Raw genomic sequence first — 22,148 nt, 5'->3', positions numbered from 1 at the left:
CTGGGGGGAGGGAGGGAGGGAGGGACGGCCGTTGGAAATCAGCACAAAGCAGGTCCCCTGGAATCTCACACCTCCGACCCAGGAAACAGGTCTCCTGGTCAAAGCAGTCCAGCCATTAACGTGACAATGGACAGGGCCCCGGCAGCTTGAGACACATCTTTCTTTCGATATGCAAGTTCTTTTTAAAAAGGTTTCCTTCCACAGCAGCTCTGAGTGAGAGACTGACTGACATACGTACACACACACACACACACACACACAACACCGTCACCCATCCGATTGGTGGACCGCGGGGTCGACAATCTAACTTTTCGTTTCGATGCAGGGGAGAGCGCGAACGCAGTCCCCCACTACCACAAATTTTGCAGTCGAGTATCCCGCATTTGGGGACATCGCAGGCGTCAGCGCACACCCCAAGTGCAATGGGCTAGCCTCGTCCTGGGAGATCCGCCTTCGGGATCACAGATTCTCCCCTGCCAGGTAAGTATGCTTTGTGTCGCCACACACTGCCACTAGACAGCATTCGCTACCTTTTACGATTGCAAGGGCAGGTTTTAAGAATCAAAACGTCCCTTCGCTCGCAACGTGCTGATGCTCTGAGAGATTAATTCCGCTCAAATATCGTACCGTATATCCGATGATACACTCTGGGAGAAAATACTGCAGCGATGCGGTGCCGGCGATGGTTGTTTGCATGTCGCCCTTCAAGGGAAATGTCCCGCCTCCAGTTGTTGCTGTAGCAATATATACACGCGCGTTGTCGTGGTAATATAGAACTGCAAGTTGCCGTTGTCGTGGTCGTTTCGAATCAGCACAAAGCAGGTGCACTCCCTGGAATGTCACACCTGCGTCCCAGAAAACAGGTCTCCCGGTCAAAGCAGTCCCGCCCCCGCCCTGGGATTAACGTGACAATGGACAGGGCCCAGTCAGGGAGCAGCTTGAGAGACATCTTTCAATAGGCACTTCTGAAACATTAACGCCTTGTTTCTTTCGACAGTTTAACCAGCCTTTAACACGTCTTGTGTTTTTATTTCCCATTTCCAGCCAGCCAGCCCAGCCAGCCCAGCCAGCCGAGCCAGCATCTGCAGTATTTTCTTTTGATTGGTCTTGCCTGCTGTGGAATGAACGTTTAAACACGAGCTGCTGATTGTCAGCACCTCACCTCTTTCTCAATTGGCCGTTGCAATCTCACTCACTCGCTGTGAGACACGTCACGTCACGTCACTAGTTTTCTTTAAAGCGGTTTCCTTCCACGGCAGTGAGTTAGTGACTGAGACTGACTGACGGAGGTCCGTTGAGACACCACCTTCTCCCATCTGATCGGTGGCCGACTGGCAAATTTACCAATCTGTCAAGCAATCCTAGCAAGAAAGGAAAAAACGGCAACTTCTTTAAACTGATCCACTGTTGCAATTAGAAACGGTGGCAAAAATGTGGCCAGAGTGGGAGAGAACGGCAGTGCTTCTAGACTGCTTTAGACACAGTCAGCCAGAGACCAAAGAGGGAGGGAAAACAGGAGCGGAGATCAATTCGCATCGAGCGCGTTATCGCTTCTCGGCCTTTTGGCTAAGATCAAGTGGTCAAGTGGGGGAAGGCAACCGTTTGGAGCCTTCCTGCCATTGTATGCCGGGGGGATGCAGTCAGGGAGAAATCCCCTCGGGCAGAGTGTAGAGCTTTGGCTTGTAGAGCTTTGGCTTGATGTAATGTCACTGCAAGGAATCTGGAATGAATCTGTAAGGCAATAAGGCACCCCAGAGTGTCAGAAAAAAAAAAAAAGTTTCTGTTCTTATCAGTTTAATATCTGATATGTCCCCAATCTGGGGACCAAATATTAAATTGATTTTTGGAACAGGGAGATGGAACAAGAGCTTGCTCCGTCCACTCCACGCATCGACCCAGTATTACAGTGTCTCTGGCAACGGTGCACCTCCCTGTGGGGAGATATTCAAAATGCTGAACGGATTTTTGGAGCCTGTATTATTACTCAGAATGCTGAGATATTGCAACTGTGGTTTTTTTGTTTACTCCTGGGATGGATGAGTGCCACTCCCTTTCTTCCTTTTCCCTCTTGCAGTTTTACCTTGGAGGGAAAGACGTCAGTCTCAGGTCACTTTTCAGGAAGCTGCAAGCCTGTGTATTGGGACGTGCCACCTTCCACAGACTTGGTCTCCTGACCTGAAACATTTAACTCCAGTTGTTGTGGGAAAAATTACTGCAGTTTTAAACTGGCAGTTCCAGAATTAATTGTTTCCAAGTCAGACATTTCCCGAAACAGAGAGCGCGAGAGAGACACAATGTTAACGTTTAAACTGCCACAAGCGAGAGGCGAAATAACTTCACGTTGCTGACTTTAAAAATGCGAGCAGACAGTGCGTGTGTGTTTGGAGGGAGTGCACTGTGAATGGCCACATTGGAAGCTGTGAGATCAAACTGTGCTGCTAACTGAGTGTTAAGGTGAGTAAAAGGCACTGGTTTGGGTGGAGCATTGCGCTCAGGATGGGAGATTTTCTTGAACGGTGCCAATTAATCTGCACCAGAAAATCATCCCCTGACCGGGATTCGAACCCGGGTCTCAACGAGTTTTAAATGTTGCGTCCTAACCACTGGACCACCAGGGGAGTTGCCCTCAATCCCCTGCAAACATATACAGAAGGCTGAACACATGGCTCCCTACAGTAGCAGCAGTGTCACCAGCAGAGGGCTTGACTTGCCATTTCCACTTTGACACTCAGTCTTTTCACACTCAGTCAAATGGCAAACGTCTATTCAGGAGGTTATCGCTTCTCGGCTTCGGGACCGAATATTAAATTGAATTTTGCAACAGGGAGATGGAATAGGGGCTTGGCTCCGTCCACTCCACGCATCGACCCAGTATTGCAGTGTCTCTGGCAACGGTGCACCTCCCTGTGGGGAGATATTCAAAAGGAAAAACAGCTCTTTCCCAGCGTCTCTGTCCGTGTGTACGTATTATGACTGAGAATAAAGCTGATATATTGCACTTACTTTCTCAGCTCAGTGCTATTCTTTTCTTCTCCTGGGCTGAGTGCCGCTCGTTCGCTCGTTCGTTCGCTCGCTCGCTCGCACGCAGGCAGCGATTATAATTCAAACTGCAAAATAACTTAACTTTAAACAAGCAGGGTCTGAGTACAAATGAAAACTGCGCTCCTGGACTGGACGGACTGTCTGTTTGTCTCGGTGAGGAAAAGGCAGTGGTGGTGAGGGTGGAGCATTGCGCTCAGGAGGGGAGACTTTCTTTGAGTGGTGCCAATTAATCTGCACCAGAAAATCATCCCCCCGACCGGGATTGGAACCCGGGTCTCAACGATTTAAAAGGTTGCGTCCTCGACCACTGGGCCACCTGGGGGAGCTGCCTCAACCGCCTGAGGAACCTGTCCGAGAGGCTGAGGACACGCACGCCTGCTCCACGAGCAGCAGCGACCAGCAGGGGGCCGACCGGCTGATCCTTCCCTTTCACAGGCAGGCTTCTGGCCCTCGATAAAACGACAAAGTTGTTCAGAAGGAAGGCCTGGGGGGAGGGAGGGAGGGAGGGACGGCCGTTGGAAATCAGCACAAAGCAGGTCCCCTGGAATCTCACACCTCCGACCCAGGAAACAGGTCTCCTGGTCAAAGCAGTCCAGCCATTAACGTGACAATGGACAGGGCCCCGGCAGCTTGAGACACATCTTTCTTTCGATATGCAAGTTCTTTTTAAAAAGGTTTCCTTCCACAGCAGCTCTGAGTGAGAGACTGACTGACATACGTACACACACACACACACACACACACAACACCGTCACCCATCCGATTGGTGGACCGCGGGGTCGACAATCTAACTTTTCGTTTCGATGCAGGGGAGAGCGCGAACGCAGTCCCCCACTACCACAAATTTTGCAGTCGAGTATCCCGCATTTGGGGACATCGCAGGCGTCAGCGCACACCCCAAGTGCAATGGGCTAGCCTCGTCCTGGGAGATCCGCCTTCGGGATCACAGATTCTCCCCTGCCAGGTAAGTATGCTTTGTGTCGCCACACACTGCCACTAGACAGCATTCGCTACCTTTTACGATTGCAAGGGCAGGTTTTAAGAATCAAAACGTCCCTTCGCTCGCAACGTGCTGATGCTCTGAGAGATTAATTCCGCTCAAATATCGTACCGTATATCCGATGATACACTCTGGGAGAAAATACTGCAGCGATGCGGTGCCGGCGATGGTTGTTTGCATGTCGCCCTTCAAGGGAAATGTCCCGCCTCCAGTTGTTGCTGTAGCAATATATACACGCGCGTTGTCGTGGTAATATAGAACTGCAAGTTGCCGTTGTCGTGGTCGTTTCGAATCAGCACAAAGCAGGTGCACTCCCTGGAATGTCACACCTGCGTCCCAGAAAACAGGTCTCCCGGTCAAAGCAGTCCCGCCCCCGCCCTGGGATTAACGTGACAATGGACAGGGCCCAGTCAGGGAGCAGCTTGAGAGACATCTTTCAATAGGCACTTCTGAAACATTAACGCCTTGTTTCTTTCGACAGTTTAACCAGCCTTTAACACGTCTTGTGTTTTTATTTCCCATTTCCAGCCAGCCAGCCCAGCCAGCCCAGCCAGCCGAGCCAGCATCTGCAGTATTTTCTTTTGATTGGTCTTGCCTGCTGTGGAATGAACGTTTAAACACGAGCTGCTGATTGTCAGCACCTCACCTCTTTCTCAATTGGCCGTTGCAATCTCACTCACTCGCTGTGAGACACGTCACGTCACGTCACTAGTTTTCTTTAAAGCGGTTTCCTTCCACGGCAGTGAGTTAGTGACTGAGACTGACTGACGGAGGTCCGTTGAGACACCACCTTCTCCCATCTGATCGGTGGCCGACTGGCAAATTTACCAATCTGTCAAGCAATCCTAGCAAGAAAGGAAAAAACGGCAACTTCTTTAAACTGATCCACTGTTGCAATTAGAAACGGTGGCAAAAATGTGGCCAGAGTGGGAGAGAACGGCAGTGCTTCTAGACTGCTTTAGACACAGTCAGCCAGAGACCAAAGAGGGAGGGAAAACAGGAGCGGAGATCAATTCGCATCGAGCGCGTTATCGCTTCTCGGCCTTTTGGCTAAGATCAAGTGGTCAAGTGGGGGAAGGCAACCGTTTGGAGCCTTCCTGCCATTGTATGCCGGGGGGATGCAGTCAGGGAGAAATCCCCTCGGGCAGAGTGTAGAGCTTTGGCTTGTAGAGCTTTGGCTTGATGTAATGTCACTGCAAGGAATCTGGAATGAATCTGTAAGGCAATAAGGCACCCCAGAGTGTCAGAAAAAAAAAAAAAGTTTCTGTTCTTATCAGTTTAATATCTGATATGTCCCCAATCTGGGGACCAAATATTAAATTGATTTTTGGAACAGGGAGATGGAACAAGAGCTTGCTCCGTCCACTCCACGCATCGACCCAGTATTACAGTGTCTCTGGCAACGGTGCACCTCCCTGTGGGGAGATATTCAAAATGCTGAACGGATTTTTGGAGCCTGTATTATTACTCAGAATGCTGAGATATTGCAACTGTGGTTTTTTTGTTTACTCCTGGGATGGATGAGTGCCACTCCCTTTCTTCCTTTTCCCTCTTGCAGTTTTACCTTGGAGGGAAAGACGTCAGTCTCAGGTCACTTTTCAGGAAGCTGCAAGCCTGTGTATTGGGACGTGCCACCTTCCACAGACTTGGTCTCCTGACCTGAAACATTTAACTCCAGTTGTTGTGGGAAAAATTACTGCAGTTTTAAACTGGCAGTTCCAGAATTAATTGTTTCCAAGTCAGACATTTCCCGAAACAGAGAGCGCGAGAGAGACACAATGTTAACGTTTAAACTGCCACAAGCGAGAGGCGAAATAACTTCACGTTGCTGACTTTAAAAATGCGAGCAGACAGTGCGTGTGTGTTTGGAGGGAGTGCACTGTGAATGGCCACATTGGAAGCTGTGAGATCAAACTGTGCTGCTAACTGAGTGTTAAGGTGAGTAAAAGGCACTGGTTTGGGTGGAGCATTGCGCTCAGGATGGGAGATTTTCTTGAACGGTGCCAATTAATCTGCACCAGAAAATCATCCCCTGACCGGGATTCGAACCCGGGTGTCAACGAGTTTTAAATGTTGCGTCCTAACCACTGGACCACCAGGGGAGTTGCCCTCAATCCCCTGCAAACATATACAGAAGGCTGAACACATGGCTCCCTACAGTAGCAGCAGTGTCACCAGCAGAGGGCTTGACTTGCCATTTCCACTTTGACACTCAGTCTTTTCACACTCAGTCAAATGGCAAACGTCTATTCAGGAGGTTATCGCTTCTCGGCTTCGGGACCGAATATTAAATTGAATTTTGCAACAGGGAGATGGAATAGGGGCTTGGCTCCGTCCACTCCACGCATCGACCCAGTATTGCAGTGTCTCTGGCAACGGTGCACCTCCCTGTGGGGAGATATTCAAAAGGAAAAACAGCTCTTTCCCAGCGTCTCTGTCCGTGTGTACGTATTATGACTGAGAATAAAGCTGATATATTGCACTTACTTTCTCAGCTCAGTGCTATTCTTTTCTTCTCCTGGGCTGAGTGCCGCTCGTTCGCTCGTTCGTTCGCTCGCTCGCTCGCACGCAGGCAGCGATTATAATTCAAACTGCAAAATAACTTAACTTTAAACAAGCAGGGTCTGAGTACAAATGAAAACTGCGCTCCTGGACTGGACGGACTGTCTGTTTGTCTCGGTGAGGAAAAGGCAGTGGTGGTGAGGGTGGAGCATTGCGCTCAGGAGGGGAGACTTTCTTTGAGTGGTGCCAATTAATCTGCACCAGAAAATCATCCCCCCGACCGGGATTGGAACCCGGGTCTCAACGATTTAAAAGGTTGCGTCCTCGACCACTGGGCCACCTGGGGGAGCTGCCTCAACCGCCTGAGGAACCTGTCCGAGAGGCTGAGGACACGCACGCCTGCTCCACGAGCAGCAGCGACCAGCAGGGGGCCGACCGGCTGATCCTTCCCTTTCACAGGCAGGCTTCTGGCCCTCGATAAAACGACAAAGTTGTTCAGAAGGAAGGCCTGGGGGGAGGGAGGGAGGGAGGGACGGCCGTTGGAAATCAGCACAAAGCAGGTCCCCTGGAATCTCACACCTCCGACCCAGGAAACAGGTCTCCTGGTCAAAGCAGTCCAGCCATTAACGTGACAATGGACAGGGCCCCGGCAGCTTGAGACACATCTTTCTTTCGATATGCAAGTTCTTTTTAAAAAGGTTTCCTTCCACAGCAGCTCTGAGTGAGAGACTGACTGACATACGTACACACACACACACACACACACACAACACCGTCACCCATCCGATTGGTGGACCGCGGGGTCGACAATCTAACTTTTCGTTTCGATGCAGGGGAGAGCGCGAACGCAGTCCCCCACTACCACAAATTTTGCAGTCGAGTATCCCGCATTTGGGGACATCGCAGGCGTCAGCGCACACCCCAAGTGCAATGGGCTAGCCTCGTCCTGGGAGATCCGCCTTCGGGATCACAGATTCTCCCCTGCCAGGTAAGTATGCTTTGTGTCGCCACACACTGCCACTAGACAGCATTCGCTACCTTTTACGATTGCAAGGGCAGGTTTTAAGAATCAAAACGTCCCTTCGCTCGCAACGTGCTGATGCTCTGAGAGATTAATTCCGCTCAAATATCGTACCGTATATCCGATGATACACTCTGGGAGAAAATACTGCAGCGATGCGGTGCCGGCGATGGTTGTTTGCATGTCGCCCTTCAAGGGAAATGTCCCGCCTCCAGTTGTTGCTGTAGCAATATATACACGCGCGTTGTCGTGGTAATATAGAACTGCAAGTTGCCGTTGTCGTGGTCGTTTCGAATCAGCACAAAGCAGGTGCACTCCCTGGAATGTCACACCTGCGTCCCAGAAAACAGGTCTCCCGGTCAAAGCAGTCCCGCCCCCGCCCTGGGATTAACGTGACAATGGACAGGGCCCAGTCAGGGAGCAGCTTGAGAGACATCTTTCAATAGGCACTTCTGAAACATTAACGCCTTGTTTCTTTCGACAGTTTAACCAGCCTTTAACACGTCTTGTGTTTTTATTTCCCATTTCCAGCCAGCCAGCCCAGCCAGCCCAGCCAGCCGAGCCAGCATCTGCAGTATTTTCTTTTGATTGGTCTTGCCTGCTGTGGAATGAACGTTTAAACACGAGCTGCTGATTGTCAGCACCTCACCTCTTTCTCAATTGGCCGTTGCAATCTCACTCACTCGCTGTGAGACACGTCACGTCACGTCACTAGTTTTCTTTAAAGCGGTTTCCTTCCACGGCAGTGAGTTAGTGACTGAGACTGACTGACGGAGGTCCGTTGAGACACCACCTTCTCCCATCTGATCGGTGGCCGACTGGCAAATTTACCAATCTGTCAAGCAATCCTAGCAAGAAAGGAAAAAACGGCAACTTCTTTAAACTGATCCACTGTTGCAATTAGAAACGGTGGCAAAAATGTGGCCAGAGTGGGAGAGAACGGCAGTGCTTCTAGACTGCTTTAGACACAGTCAGCCAGAGACCAAAGAGGGAGGGAAAACAGGAGCGGAGATCAATTCGCATCGAGCGCGTTATCGCTTCTCGGCCTTTTGGCTAAGATCAAGTGGTCAAGTGGGGGAAGGCAACCGTTTGGAGCCTTCCTGCCATTGTATGCCGGGGGGATGCAGTCAGGGAGAAATCCCCTCGGGCAGAGTGTAGAGCTTTGGCTTGTAGAGCTTTGGCTTGATGTAATGTCACTGCAAGGAATCTGGAATGAATCTGTAAGGCAATAAGGCACCCCAGAGTGTCAGAAAAAAAAAAAAAGTTTCTGTTCTTATCAGTTTAATATCTGATATGTCCCCAATCTGGGGACCAAATATTAAATTGATTTTTGGAACAGGGAGATGGAACAAGAGCTTGCTCCGTCCACTCCACGCATCGACCCAGTATTACAGTGTCTCTGGCAACGGTGCACCTCCCTGTGGGGAGATATTCAAAATGCTGAACGGATTTTTGGAGCCTGTATTATTACTCAGAATGCTGAGATATTGCAACTGTGGTTTTTTTGTTTACTCCTGGGATGGATGAGTGCCACTCCCTTTCTTCCTTTTCCCTCTTGCAGTTTTACCTTGGAGGGAAAGACGTCAGTCTCAGGTCACTTTTCAGGAAGCTGCAAGCCTGTGTATTGGGACGTGCCACCTTCCACAGACTTGGTCTCCTGACCTGAAACATTTAACTCCAGTTGTTGTGGGAAAAATTACTGCAGTTTTAAACTGGCAGTTCCAGAATTAATTGTTTCCAAGTCAGACATTTCCCGAAACAGAGAGCGCGAGAGAGACACAATGTTAACGTTTAAACTGCCACAAGCGAGAGGCGAAATAACTTCACGTTGCTGACTTTAAAAATGCGAGCAGACAGTGCGTGTGTGTTTGGAGGGAGTGCACTGTGAATGGCCACATTGGAAGCTGTGAGATCAAACTGTGCTGCTAACTGAGTGTTAAGGTGAGTAAAAGGCACTGGTTTGGGTGGAGCATTGCGCTCAGGATGGGAGATTTTCTTGAACGGTGCCAATTAATCTGCACCAGAAAATCATCCCCTGACCGGGATTCGAACCCGGGTCTCAACGAGTTTTAAATGTTGCGTCCTAACCACTGGACCACCAGGGGAGTTGCCCTCAATCCCCTGCAAACATATACAGAAGGCTGAACACATGGCTCCCTACAGTAGCAGCAGTGTCACCAGCAGAGGGCTTGACTTGCCATTTCCACTTTGACACTCAGTCTTTTCACACTCAGTCAAATGGCAAACGTCTATTCAGGAGGTTATCGCTTCTCGGCTTCGGGACCGAATATTAAATTGAATTTTGCAACAGGGAGATGGAATAGGGGCTTGGCTCCGTCCACTCCACGCATCGACCCAGTATTGCAGTGTCTCTGGCAACGGTGCACCTCCCTGTGGGGAGATATTCAAAAGGAAAAACAGCTCTTTCCCAGCGTCTCTGTCCGTGTGTACGTATTATGACTGAGAATAAAGCTGATATATTGCACTTACTTTCTCAGCTCAGTGCTATTCTTTTCTTCTCCTGGGCTGAGTGCCGCTCGTTCGCTCGTTCGTTCGCTCGCTCGCTCGCACGCAGGCAGCGATTATAATTCAAACTGCAAAATAACTTAACTTTAAACAAGCAGGGTCTGAGTACAAATGAAAACTGCGCTCCTGGACTGGACGGACTGTCTGTTTGTCTCGGTGAGGAAAAGGCAGTGGTGGTGAGGGTGGAGCATTGCGCTCAGGAGGGGAGACTTTCTTTGAGTGGTGCCAATTAATCTGCACCAGAAAATCATCCCCCCGACCGGGATTGGAACCCGGGTCTCAACGATTTAAAAGGTTGCGTCCTCGACCACTGGGCCACCTGGGGGAGCTGCCTCAACCGCCTGAGGAACCTGTCCGAGAGGCTGAGGACACGCACGCCTGCTCCACGAGCAGCAGCGACCAGCAGGGGGCCGACCGGCTGATCCTTCCCTTTCACAGGCAGGCTTCTGGCCCTCGATAAAACGACAAAGTTGTTCAGAAGGAAGGCCTGGGGGGAGGGAGGGAGGGAGGGACGGCCGTTGGAAATCAGCACAAAGCAGGTCCCCTGGAATCTCACACCTCCGACCCAGGAAACAGGTCTCCTGGTCAAAGCAGTCCAGCCATTAACGTGACAATGGACAGGGCCCCGGCAGCTTGAGACACATCTTTCTTTCGATATGCAAGTTCTTTTTAAAAAGGTTTCCTTCCACAGCAGCTCTGAGTGAGAGACTGACTGACATACGTACACACACACACACACACACACACAACACCGTCACCCATCCGATTGGTGGACCGCGGGGTCGACAATCTAACTTTTCGTTTCGATGCAGGGGAGAGCGCGAACGCAGTCCCCCACTACCACAAATTTTGCAGTCGAGTATCCCGCATTTGGGGACATCGCAGGCGTCAGCGCACACCCCAAGTGCAATGGGCTAGCCTCGTCCTGGGAGATCCGCCTTCGGGATCACAGATTCTCCCCTGCCAGGTAAGTATGCTTTGTGTCGCCACACACTGCCACTAGACAGCATTCGCTACCTTTTACGATTGCAAGGGCAGGTTTTAAGAATCAAAACGTCCCTTCGCTCGCAACGTGCTGATGCTCTGAGAGATTAATTCCGCTCAAATATCGTACCGTATATCCGATGATACACTCTGGGAGAAAATACTGCAGCGATGCGGTGCCGGCGATGGTTGTTTGCATGTCGCCCTTCAAGGGAAATGTCCCGCCTCCAGTTGTTGCTGTAGCAATATATACACGCGCGTTGTCGTGGTAATATAGAACTGCAAGTTGCCGTTGTCGTGGTCGTTTCGAATCAGCACAAAGCAGGTGCACTCCCTGGAATGTCACACCTGCGTCCCAGAAAACAGGTCTCCCGGTCAAAGCAGTCCCGCCCCCGCCCTGGGATTAACGTGACAATGGACAGGGCCCAGTCAGGGAGCAGCTTGAGAGACATCTTTCAATAGGCACTTCTGAAACATTAACGCCTTGTTTCTTTCGACAGTTTAACCAGCCTTTAACACGTCTTGTGTTTTTATTTCCCATTTCCAGCCAGCCAGCCCAGCCAGCCCAGCCAGCCGAGCCAGCATCTGCAGTATTTTCTTTTGATTGGTCTTGCCTGCTGTGGAATGAACGTTTAAACACGAGCTGCTGATTGTCAGCACCTCACCTCTTTCTCAATTGGCCGTTGCAATCTCACTCACTCGCTGTGAGACACGTCACGTCACGTCACTAGTTTTCTTTAAAGCGGTTTCCTTCCACGGCAGTGAGTTAGTGACTGAGACTGACTGACGGAGGTCCGTTGAGACACCACCTTCTCCCATCTGATCGGTGGCCGACTGGCAAATTTACCAATCTGTCAAGCAATCCTAGCAAGAAAGGAAAAAACGGCAACTTCTTTAAACTGATCCACTGTTGCAATTAGAAACGGTGGCAAAAATGTGGCCAGAGTGGGAGAGAACGGCAGTGCTTCTAGACTGCTTTAGACACAGTCAGCCAGAGACCAAAGAGGGAGGGAAAACAGGAGCGGAGATCAATTCGCATCGAGCGCGTTATCGCTTCTCGGCCTTTTGGCTAAGATCAAGTGGTCAAGTGGGGGAAGGCAACCGTTTGGAGCCTTCCTGCCATTGTATGCCGGGGGGATGCAGTCAGGGAGAAATCCCCTCGGGCAGAGTGTAGAGCTTTGGCTTGTAGAGCTTTGGCTTGATGTAATGTCACTGCAAGGAATCTGGAATGAATCTGTAAGGCAATAAGGCACCCCAGAGTGTCAGAAAAAAAAAAAAAGTTTCTGTTCTTATCAGTTTAATATCTGATATGTCCCCAATCTGGGGACCAAATATTAAATTGATTTTTGGAACAGGGAGATGGAACAAGAGCTTGCTCCGTCCACTCCACGCATCGACCCAGTATTACAGTGTCTCTGGCAACGGTGCACCTCCCTGTGGGGAGATATTCAAAATGCTGAACGGATTTTTGGAGCCTGTATTATTACTCAGAATGCTGAGATATTGCAACTGTGGTTTTTTTGTTTACTCCTGGGATGGATGAGTGCCACTCCCTTTCTTCCTTTTCCCTCTTGCAGTTTTACCTTGGAGGGAAAGACGTCAGTCTCAGGTCACTTTTCAGGAAGCTGCAAGCCTGTGTATTGGGACGTGCCACCTTCCACAGACTTGGTCTCCTGACCTGAAACATTTAACTCCAGTTGTTGTGGGAAAAATTACTGCAGTTTTAAACTGGCAGTTCCAGAATTAATTGTTTCCAAGTCAGACATTTCCCGAAACAGAGAGCGCGAGAGAGACACAATGTTAACGTTTAAACTGCCACAAGCGAGAGGCGAAATAACTTCACGTTGCTGACTTTAAAAATGCGAGCAGACAGTGCGTGTGTGTTTGGAGGGAGTGCACTGTGAATGGCCACATTGGAAGCTGTGAGATCAAACTGTGCTGCTAACTGAGTGTTAAGGTGAGTAAAAGGCACTGGTTTGGGTGGAGCATTGCGCTCAGGATGGGAGATTTTCTTGAACGGTGCCAATTAATCTGCACCAGAAAATCATCCCCTGACCGGGATTCGAACCCGGGTCTCAACGAGTTTTAAATGTTGCGTCCTAACCACTGGACCACCAGGGGAGTTGCCCTCAATCCCCTGCAAACATATACAGAAGGCTGAACACATGGCTCCCTACAGTAGCAGCAGTGTCACCAGCAGAGGGCTTGACTTGCCATTTCCACTTTGACACTCAGTCTTTTCACACTCAGTCAAATGGCAAACGTCTATTCAGGAGGTTATCGCTTCTCGGCTTCGGGACCGAATATTAAATTGAATTTTGCAACAGGGAGATGGAATAGGGGCTTGGCTCCGTCCACTCCACGCATCGACCCAGTATTGCAGTGTCTCTGGCAACGGTGCACCTCCCTGTGGGGAGATATTCAAAAGGAAAAACAGCTCTTTCCCAGCGTCTCTGTCCGTGTGTACGTATTATGACTGAGAATAAAGCTGATATATTGCACTTACTTTCTCAGCTCAGTGCTATTCTTTTCTTCTCCTGGGCTGAGTGCCGCTCGTTCGCTCGTTCGTTCGCTCGCTCGCTCGCACGCAGGCAGCGATTATAATTCAAACTGCAAAATAACTTAACTTTAAACAAGCAGGGTCTGAGTACAAATGAAAACTGCGCTCCTGGACTGGACGGACTGTCTGTTTGTCTCGGTGAGGAAAAGGCAGTGGTGGTGAGGGTGGAGCATTGCGCTCAGGAGGGGAGACTTTCTTTGAGTGGTGCCAATTAATCTGCACCAGAAAATCATCCCCCCGACCGGGATTGGAACCCGGGTCTCAACGATTTAAAAGGTTGCGTCCTCGACCACTGGGCCACCTGGGGGAGCTGCCTCAACCGCCTGAGGAACCTGTCCGAGAGGCTGAGGACACGCACGCCTGCTCCACGAGCAGCAGCGACCAGCAGGGGGCCGACCGGCTGATCCTTCCCTTTCACAGGCAGGCTTCTGGCCCTCGATAAAACGACAAAGTTGTTCAGAAGGAAGGCCTGGGGGGAGGGAGGGAGGGAGGGACGGCCGTTGGAAATCAGCACAAAGCAGGTCCCCTGGAATCTCACACCTCCGACCCAGGAAACAGGTCTCCTGGTCAAAGCAGTCCAGCCATTAACGTGACAATGGACAGGGCCCCGGCAGCTTGAGACACATCTTTCTTTCGATATGCAAGTTCTTTTTAAAAAGGTTTCCTTCCACAGCAGCTCTGAGTGAGAGACTGACTGACATACGTACACACACACACACACACACACACAACACCGTCACCCATCCGATTGGTGGACCGCGGGGTCGACAATCTAACTTTTCGTTTCGATGCAGGGGAGAGCGCGAACGCAGTCCCCCACTACCACAAATTTTGCAGTCGAGTATCCCGCATTTGGGGACATCGCAGGCGTCAGCGCACACCCCAAGTGCAATGGGCTAGCCTCGTCCTGGGAGATCCGCCTTCGGGATCACAGATTCTCCCCTGCCAGGTAAGTATGCTTTGTGTCGCCACACACTGCCACTAGACAGCATTCGCTACCTTTTACGATTGCAAGGGCAGGTTTTAAGAATCAAAACGTCCCTTCGCTCGCAACGTGCTGATGCTCTGAGAGATTAATTCCGCTCAAATATCGTACCGTATATCCGATGATACACTCTGGGAGAAAATACTGCAGCGATGCGGTGCCGGCGATGGTTGTTTGCATGTCGCCCTTCAAGGGAAATGTCCCGCCTCCAGTTGTTGCTGTAGCAATATATACACGCGCGTTGTCGTGGTAATATAGAACTGCAAGTTGCCGTTGTCGTGGTCGTTTCGAATCAGCACAAAGCAGGTGCACTCCCTGGAATGTCACACCTGCGTCCCAGAAAACAGGTCTCCCGGTCAAAGCAGTCCCGCCCCCGCCCTGGGATTAACGTGACAATGGACAGGGCCCAGTCAGGGAGCAGCTTGAGAGACATCTTTCAATAGGCACTTCTGAAACATTAACGCCTTGTTTCTTTCGACAGTTTAACCAGCCTTTAACACGTCTTGTGTTTTTATTTCCCATTTCCAGCCAGCCAGCCCAGCCAGCCCAGCCAGCCGAGCCAGCATCTGCAGTATTTTCTTTTGATTGGTCTTGCCTGCTGTGGAATGAACGTTTAAACACGAGCTGCTGATTGTCAGCACCTCACCTCTTTCTCAATTGGCCGTTGCAATCTCACTCACTCGCTGTGAGACACGTCACGTCACGTCACTAGTTTTCTTTAAAGCGGTTTCCTTCCACGGCAGTGAGTTAGTGACTGAGACTGACTGACGGAGGTCCGTTGAGACACCACCTTCTCCCATCTGATCGGTGGCCGACTGGCAAATTTACCAATCTGTCAAGCAATCCTAGCAAGAAAGGAAAAAACGGCAACTTCTTTAAACTGATCCACTGTTGCAATTAGAAACGGTGGCAAAAATGTGGCCAGAGTGGGAGAGAACGGCAGTGCTTCTAGACTGCTTTAGACACAGTCAGCCAGAGACCAAAGAGGGAGGGAAAACAGGAGCGGAGATCAATTCGCATCGAGCGCGTTATCGCTTCTCGGCCTTTTGGCTAAGATCAAGTGGTCAAGTGGGGGAAGGCAACCGTTTGGAGCCTTCCTGCCATTGTATGCCGGGGGGATGCAGTCAGGGAGAAATCCCCTCGGGCAGAGTGTAGAGCTTTGGCTTGTAGAGCTTTGGCTTGATGTAATGTCACTGCAAGGAATCTGGAATGAATCTGTAAGGCAATAAGGCACCCCAGAGTGTCAGAAAAAAAAAAAAAGTTTCTGTTCTTATCAGTTTAATATCTGATATGTCCCCAATCTGGGGACCAAATATTAAATTGATTTTTGGAACAGGGAGATGGAACAAGAGCTTGCTCCGTCCACTCCACGCATCGACCCAGTATTACAGTGTCTCTGGCAACGGTGCACCTCCCTGTGGGGAGATATTCAAAATGCTGAACGGATTTTTGGAGCCTGTATTATTACTCAGAATGCTGAGATATTGCAACTGTGGTTTTTTTGTTTACTCCTGGGATGGATGAGTGCCACTCCCTTTCTTCCTTTTCCCTCTTGCAGTTTTACCTTGGAGGGAAAGACGTCAGTCTCAGGTCACTTTTCAGGAAGCTGCAAGCCTGTGTATTGGGACGTGCCACCTTCCACAGACTTGGTCTCCTGACCTGAAACATTTAACTCCAGTTGTTGTGGGAAAAATTACTGCAGTTTTAAACTGGCAGTTCCAGAATTAATTGTTTCCAAGTCAGACATTTCCCGAAACAGAGAGCGCGAGAGAGACACAATGTTAACGTTTAAACTGCCACAAGCGAGAGGCGAAATAACTTCACGTTGCTGACTTTAAAAATGCGAGCAGACAGTGCGTGTGTGTTTGGAGGGAGTGCACTGTGAATGGCCACATTGGAAGCTGTGAGATCAAACTGTGCTGCTAACTGAGTGTTAAGGTGAGTAAAAGGCACTGGTTTGGGTGGAGCATTGCGCTCAGGATGGGAGATTTTCTTGAACGGTGCCAATTAATCTGCACCAGAAAATCATCCCCTGACCGGGATTCGAACCCGGGTCTCAACGAGTTTTAAATGTTGCGTCCTAACCACTGGACCACCAGGGGAGTTGCCCTCAATCCCCTGCAAACATATACATAAGGCTGAACACATGGCTCCCTACAGTAGCAGCAGTGTCACCAGCAGAGGGCTTGACTTGCCATTTCCACTTTGACACTCAGTCTTTTCACACTCAGTCAAATGGCAAACGTCTATTCAGGAGGTTATCGCTTCTCGGCTTCGGGACCGAATATTAAATTGAATTTTGCAACAGGGAGATGGAATAGGGGCTTGGCTCCGTCCACTCCACGCATCGACCCAGTATTGCAGTGTCTCTGGCAACGGTGCACCTCCCTGTGGGGAGATATTCAAAAGGAAAAACAGCTCTTTCCCAGCGTCTCTGTCCGTGTGTACGTATTATGACTGAGAATAAAGCTGATATATTGCACTTACTTTCTCAGCTCAGTGCTATTCTTTTCTTCTCCTGGGCTGAGTGCCGCTCGTTCGCTCGTTCGTTCGCTCGCTCGCTCGCACGCAGGCAGCGATTATAATTCAAACTGCAAAATAACTTAACTTTAAACAAGCAGGGTCTGAGTACAAATGAAAACTGCGCTCCTGGACTGGACGGACTGTCTGTTTGTCTCGGTGAGGAAAAGGCAGTGGTGGTGAGGGTGGAGCATTGCGCTCAGGAGGGGAGACTTTCTTTGAGTGGTGCCAATTAATCTGCACCAGAAAATCATCCCCCCGACCGGGATTGGAACCCGGGTCTCAACGATTTAAAAGGTTGCGTCCTCGACCACTGGGCCACCTGGGGGAGCTGCCTCAACCGCCTGAGGAACCTGTCCGAGAGGCTGAGGACACGCACGCCTGCTCCACGAGCAGCAGCGACCAGCAGGGGGCCGACCGGCTGATCCTTCCCTTTCACAGGCAGGCTTCTGGCCCTCGATAAAACGACAAAGTTGTTCAGAAGGAAGGCCTGGGGGGAGGGAGGGAGGGAGGGACGGCCGTTGGAAATCAGCACAAAGCAGGTCCCCTGGAATCTCACACCTCCGACCCAGGAAACAGGTCTCCTGGTCAAAGCAGTCCAGCCATTAACGTGACAATGGACAGGGCCCCGGCAGCTTGAGACACATCTTTCTTTCGATATGCAAGTTCTTTTTAAAAAGGTTTCCTTCCACAGCAGCTCTGAGTGAGAGACTGACTGACATACGTACACACACACACACACACACACACAACACCGTCACCCATCCGATTGGTGGACCGCGGGGTCGACAATCTAACTTTTCGTTTCGATGCAGGGGAGAGCGCGAACGCAGTCCCCCACTACCACAAATTTTGCAGTCGAGTATCCCGCATTTGGGGACATCGCAGGCGTCAGCGCACACCCCAAGTGCAATGGGCTAGCCTCGTCCTGGGAGATCCGCCTTCGGGATCACAGATTCTCCCCTGCCAGGTAAGTATGCTTTGTGTCGCCACACACTGCCACTAGACAGCATTCGCTACCTTTTACGATTGCAAGGGCAGGTTTTAAGAATCAAAACGTCCCTTCGCTCGCAACGTGCTGATGCTCTGAGAGATTAATTCCGCTCAAATATCGTACCGTATATCCGATGATACACTCTGGGAGAAAATACTGCAGCGATGCGGTGCCGGCGATGGTTGTTTGCATGTCGCCCTTCAAGGGAAATGTCCCGCCTCCAGTTGTTGCTGTAGCAATATATACACGCGCGTTGTCGTGGTAATATAGAACTGCAAGTTGCCGTTGTCGTGGTCGTTTCGAATCAGCACAAAGCAGGTGCACTCCCTGGAATGTCACACCTGCGTCCCAGAAAACAGGTCTCCCGGTCAAAGCAGTCCCGCCCCCGCCCTGGGATTAACGTGACAATGGACAGGGCCCAGTCAGGGAGCAGCTTGAGAGACATCTTTCAATAGGCACTTCTGAAACATTAACGCCTTGTTTCTTTCGACAGTTTAACCAGCCTTTAACACGTCTTGTGTTTTTATTTCCCATTTCCAGCCAGCCAGCCCAGCCAGCCCAGCCAGCCGAGCCAGCATCTGCAGTATTTTCTTTTGATTGGTCTTGCCTGCTGTGGAATGAACGTTTAAACACGAGCTGCTGATTGTCAGCACCTCACCTCTTTCTCAATTGGCCGTTGCAATCTCACTCACTCGCTGTGAGACACGTCACGTCACGTCACTAGTTTTCTTTAAAGCGGTTTCCTTCCACGGCAGTGAGTTAGTGACTGAGACTGACTGACGGAGGTCCGTTGAGACACCACCTTCTCCCATCTGATCGGTGGCCGACTGGCAAATTTACCAATCTGTCAAGCAATCCTAGCAAGAAAGGAAAAAACGGCAACTTCTTTAAACTGATCCACTGTTGCAATTAGAAACGGTGGCAAAAATGTGGCCAGAGTGGGAGAGAACGGCAGTGCTTCTAGACTGCTTTAGACACAGTCAGCCAGAGACCAAAGAGGGAGGGAAAACAGGAGCGGAGATCAATTCGCATCGAGCGCGTTATCGCTTCTCGGCCTTTTGGCTAAGATCAAGTGGTCAAGTGGGGGAAGGCAACCGTTTGGAGCCTTCCTGCCATTGTATGCCGGGGGGATGCAGTCAGGGAGAAATCCCCTCGGGCAGAGTGTAGAGCTTTGGCTTGTAGAGCTTTGGCTTGATGTAATGTCACTGCAAGGAATCTGGAATGAATCTGTAAGGCAATAAGGCACCCCAGAGTGTCAGAAAAAAAAAAAAAGTTTCTGTTCTTATCAGTTTAATATCTGATATGTCCCCAATCTGGGGACCAAATATTAAATTGATTTTTGGAACAGGGAGATGGAACAAGAGCTTGCTCCGTCCACTCCACGCATCGACCCAGTATTACAGTGTCTCTGGCAACGGTGCACCTCCCTGTGGGGAGATATTCAAAATGCTGAACGGATTTTTGGAGCCTGTATTATTACTCAGAATGCTGAGATATTGCAACTGTGGTTTTTTTGTTTACTCCTGGGATGGATGAGTGCCACTCCCTTTCTTCCTTTTCCCTCTTGCAGTTTTACCTTGGAGGGAAAGACGTCAGTCTCAGGTCACTTTTCAGGAAGCTGCAAGCCTGTGTATTGGGACGTGCCACCTTCCACAGACTTGGTCTCCTGACCTGAAACATTTAACTCCAGTTGTTGTGGGAAAAATTACTGCAGTTTTAAACTGGCAGTTCCAGAATTAATTGTTTCCAAGTCAGACATTTCCCGAAACAGAGAGCGCGAGAGAGACACAATGTTAACGTTTAAACTGCCACAAGCGAGAGGCGAAATAACTTCACGTTGCTGACTTTAAAAATGCGAGCAGACAGTGCGTGTGTGTTTGGAGGGAGTGCACTGTGAATGGCCACATTGGAAGCTGTGAGATCAAACTGTGCTGCTAACTGAGTGTTAAGGTGAGTAAAAGGCACTGGTTTGGGTGGAGCATTGCGCTCAGGATGGGAGATTTTCTTGAACGGTGCCAATTAATCTGCACCAGAAAATCATCCCCTGACCGGGATTCGAACCCGGGTCTCAACGAGTTTTAAATGTTGCGTCCTAACCACTGGACCACCAGGGGAGTTGCCCTCAATCCCCTGCAAACATATACAGAAGGCTGAACACATGGCTCCCTACAGTAGCAGCAGTGTCACCAGCAGAGGGCTTGACTTGCCATTTCCACTTTGACACTCAGTCTTTTCACACTCAGTCAAATGGCAAACGTCTATTCAGGAGGTTATCGCTTCTCGGCTTCGGGACCGAATATTAAATTGAATTTTGCAACAGGGAGATGGAATAGGGGCTTGGCTCCGTCCACTCCACGCATCGACCCAGTATTGCAGTGTCTCTGGCAACGGTGCACCTCCCTGTGGGGAGATATTCAAAAGGAAAAACAGCTCTTTCCCAGCGTCTCTGTCCGTGTGTACGTATTATGACTGAGAATAAAGCTGATATATTGCACTTACTTTCTCAGCTCAGTGCTATTCTTTTCTTCTCCTGGGCTGAGTGCCGCTCGTTCGCTCGTTCGTTCGCTCGCTCGCTCGCACGCAGGCAGCGATTATAATTCAAACTGCAAAATAACTTAACTTTAAACAAGCAGGGTCTGAGTACAAATGAAAACTGCGCTCCTGGACTGGACGGACTGTCTGTTTGTCTCGGTGAGGAAAAGGCAGTGGTGGTGAGGGTGGAGCATTGCGCTCAGGAGGGGAGACTTTCTTTGAGTGGTGCCAATTAATCTGCACCAGAAAATCATCCCCCCGACCGGGATTGGAACCCGGGTCTCAACGATTTAAAAGGTTGCGTCCTCGACCACTGGGCCACCTGGGGGAGCTGCCTCAACCGCCTGAGGAACCTGTCCGAGAGGCTGAGGACACGCACGCCTGCTCCACGAGCAGCAGCGACCAGCAGGGGGCCGACCGGCTGATCCTTCCCTTTCACAGGCAGGCTTCTGGCCCTCGATAAAACGACAAAGTTGTTCAGAAGGAAGGCCTGGGGGGAGGGAGGGAGGGAGGGACGGCCGTTGGAAATCAGCACAAAGCAGGTCCCCTGGAATCTCACACCTCCGACCCAGGAAACAGGTCTCCTGGTCAAAGCAGTCCAGCCATTAACGTGACAATGGACAGGGCCCCGGCAGCTTGAGACACATCTTTCTTTCGATATGCAAGTTCTTTTTAAAAAGGTTTCCTTCCACAGCAGCTCTGAGTGAGAGACTGACTGACATACGTACACACACACACACACACACACACAACACCGTCACCCATCCGATTGGTGGACCGCGGGGTCGACAATCTAACTTTTCGTTTCGATGCAGGGGAGAGCGCGAACGCAGTCCCCCACTACCACAAATTTTGCAGTCGAGTATCCCGCATTTGGGGACATCGCAGGCGTCAGCGCACACCCCAAGTGCAATGGGCTAGCCTCGTCCTGGGAGATCCGCCTTCGGGATCACAGATTCTCCCCTGCCAGGTAAGTATGCTTTGTGTCGCCACACACTGCCACTAGACAGCATTCGCTACCTTTTACGATTGCAAGGGCAGGTTTTAAGAATCAAAACGTCCCTTCGCTCGCAACGTGCTGATGCTCTGAGAGATTAATTCCGCTCAAATATCGTACCGTATATCCGATGATACACTCTGGGAGAAAATACTGCAGCGATGCGGTGCCGGCGATGGTTGTTTGCATGTCGCCCTTCAAGGGAAATGTCCCGCCTCCAGTTGTTGCTGTAGCAATATATACACGCGCGTTGTCGTGGTAATATAGAACTGCAAGTTGCCGTTGTCGTGGTCGTTTCGAATCAGCACAAAGCAGGTGCACTCCCTGGAATGTCACACCTGCGTCCCAGAAAACAGGTCTCCCGGTCAAAGCAGTCCCGCCCCCGCCCTGGGATTAACGTGACAATGGACAGGGCCCAGTCAGGGAGCAGCTTGAGAGACATCTTTCAATAGGCACTTCTGAAACATTAACGCCTTGTTTCTTTC

General features: G+C 50.4%; 7 non-coding genes and 12 pseudogenes across 7 annotated transcripts; 12 read left to right on the top strand and 7 right to left on the bottom strand.

Moving 5' to 3' along the window:
* Positions 1-322: 322 nt before the first annotated feature.
* LOC137329016 (U1 spliceosomal RNA) lies at positions 323-488 on the bottom strand. Its single transcript, XR_010964885.1, has one exon. It is a non-coding gene; the product is annotated as a U1 spliceosomal RNA (small nuclear RNA).
* A 1,241-nt stretch (positions 489-1,729) lies between these two features.
* LOC137328672 (U2 spliceosomal RNA) lies at positions 1,730-1,932 on the top strand (annotated as a pseudogene).
* An 844-nt stretch (positions 1,933-2,776) lies between these two features.
* Positions 2,777-2,905, top strand: LOC137330479 (U2 spliceosomal RNA; annotated as a pseudogene).
* A 943-nt stretch (positions 2,906-3,848) lies between these two features.
* Positions 3,849-4,014, bottom strand: LOC137329003 (U1 spliceosomal RNA). Its single transcript, XR_010964882.1, has one exon. It is a non-coding gene; the product is annotated as a U1 spliceosomal RNA (small nuclear RNA).
* Positions 4,015-5,255: 1,241 nt separating this feature from the next.
* LOC137328671 (U2 spliceosomal RNA) lies at positions 5,256-5,458 on the top strand (annotated as a pseudogene).
* Positions 5,459-6,302: 844 nt separating this feature from the next.
* Positions 6,303-6,431, top strand: LOC137330478 (U2 spliceosomal RNA; annotated as a pseudogene).
* A 943-nt stretch (positions 6,432-7,374) lies between these two features.
* Positions 7,375-7,540, bottom strand: LOC137328991 (U1 spliceosomal RNA). Its single transcript, XR_010964881.1, has one exon. It is a non-coding gene; the product is annotated as a U1 spliceosomal RNA (small nuclear RNA).
* Positions 7,541-8,781: 1,241 nt separating this feature from the next.
* On the top strand, positions 8,782-8,984 carry LOC137328670 (U2 spliceosomal RNA; annotated as a pseudogene).
* An 844-nt stretch (positions 8,985-9,828) lies between these two features.
* LOC137330477 (U2 spliceosomal RNA) lies at positions 9,829-9,957 on the top strand (annotated as a pseudogene).
* Positions 9,958-10,900: 943 nt separating this feature from the next.
* Positions 10,901-11,066, bottom strand: LOC137328980 (U1 spliceosomal RNA). The gene has a single exon (XR_010964879.1). It is a non-coding gene; the product is annotated as a U1 spliceosomal RNA (small nuclear RNA).
* Positions 11,067-12,307: 1,241 nt separating this feature from the next.
* LOC137328669 (U2 spliceosomal RNA) lies at positions 12,308-12,510 on the top strand (annotated as a pseudogene).
* Positions 12,511-13,354: 844 nt separating this feature from the next.
* LOC137330475 (U2 spliceosomal RNA) lies at positions 13,355-13,483 on the top strand (annotated as a pseudogene).
* Positions 13,484-14,426: 943 nt separating this feature from the next.
* Positions 14,427-14,592, bottom strand: LOC137328968 (U1 spliceosomal RNA). Its single transcript, XR_010964878.1, has one exon. It is a non-coding gene; the product is annotated as a U1 spliceosomal RNA (small nuclear RNA).
* A 1,241-nt stretch (positions 14,593-15,833) lies between these two features.
* On the top strand, positions 15,834-16,036 carry LOC137328668 (U2 spliceosomal RNA; annotated as a pseudogene).
* Positions 16,037-16,880: 844 nt separating this feature from the next.
* LOC137330474 (U2 spliceosomal RNA) lies at positions 16,881-17,009 on the top strand (annotated as a pseudogene).
* Positions 17,010-17,952: 943 nt separating this feature from the next.
* On the bottom strand, positions 17,953-18,118 carry LOC137328956 (U1 spliceosomal RNA). The gene has a single exon (XR_010964877.1). It is a non-coding gene; the product is annotated as a U1 spliceosomal RNA (small nuclear RNA).
* A 1,241-nt stretch (positions 18,119-19,359) lies between these two features.
* LOC137328667 (U2 spliceosomal RNA) lies at positions 19,360-19,562 on the top strand (annotated as a pseudogene).
* An 844-nt stretch (positions 19,563-20,406) lies between these two features.
* LOC137330473 (U2 spliceosomal RNA) lies at positions 20,407-20,535 on the top strand (annotated as a pseudogene).
* A 943-nt stretch (positions 20,536-21,478) lies between these two features.
* On the bottom strand, positions 21,479-21,644 carry LOC137328945 (U1 spliceosomal RNA). The gene has a single exon (XR_010964876.1). It is a non-coding gene; the product is annotated as a U1 spliceosomal RNA (small nuclear RNA).
* Positions 21,645-22,148: the final 504 nt, after the last annotated feature.

The sequence above is a fragment of the Heptranchias perlo genome, chromosome 12 (assembly GCF_035084215.1).
Source record: "Heptranchias perlo isolate sHepPer1 chromosome 12, sHepPer1.hap1, whole genome shotgun sequence".
NCBI lineage: Eukaryota > Metazoa > Chordata > Chondrichthyes > Hexanchiformes > Hexanchidae > Heptranchias > Heptranchias perlo.
This window is presented reverse-complemented; position numbering and strand designations above follow the sequence as displayed.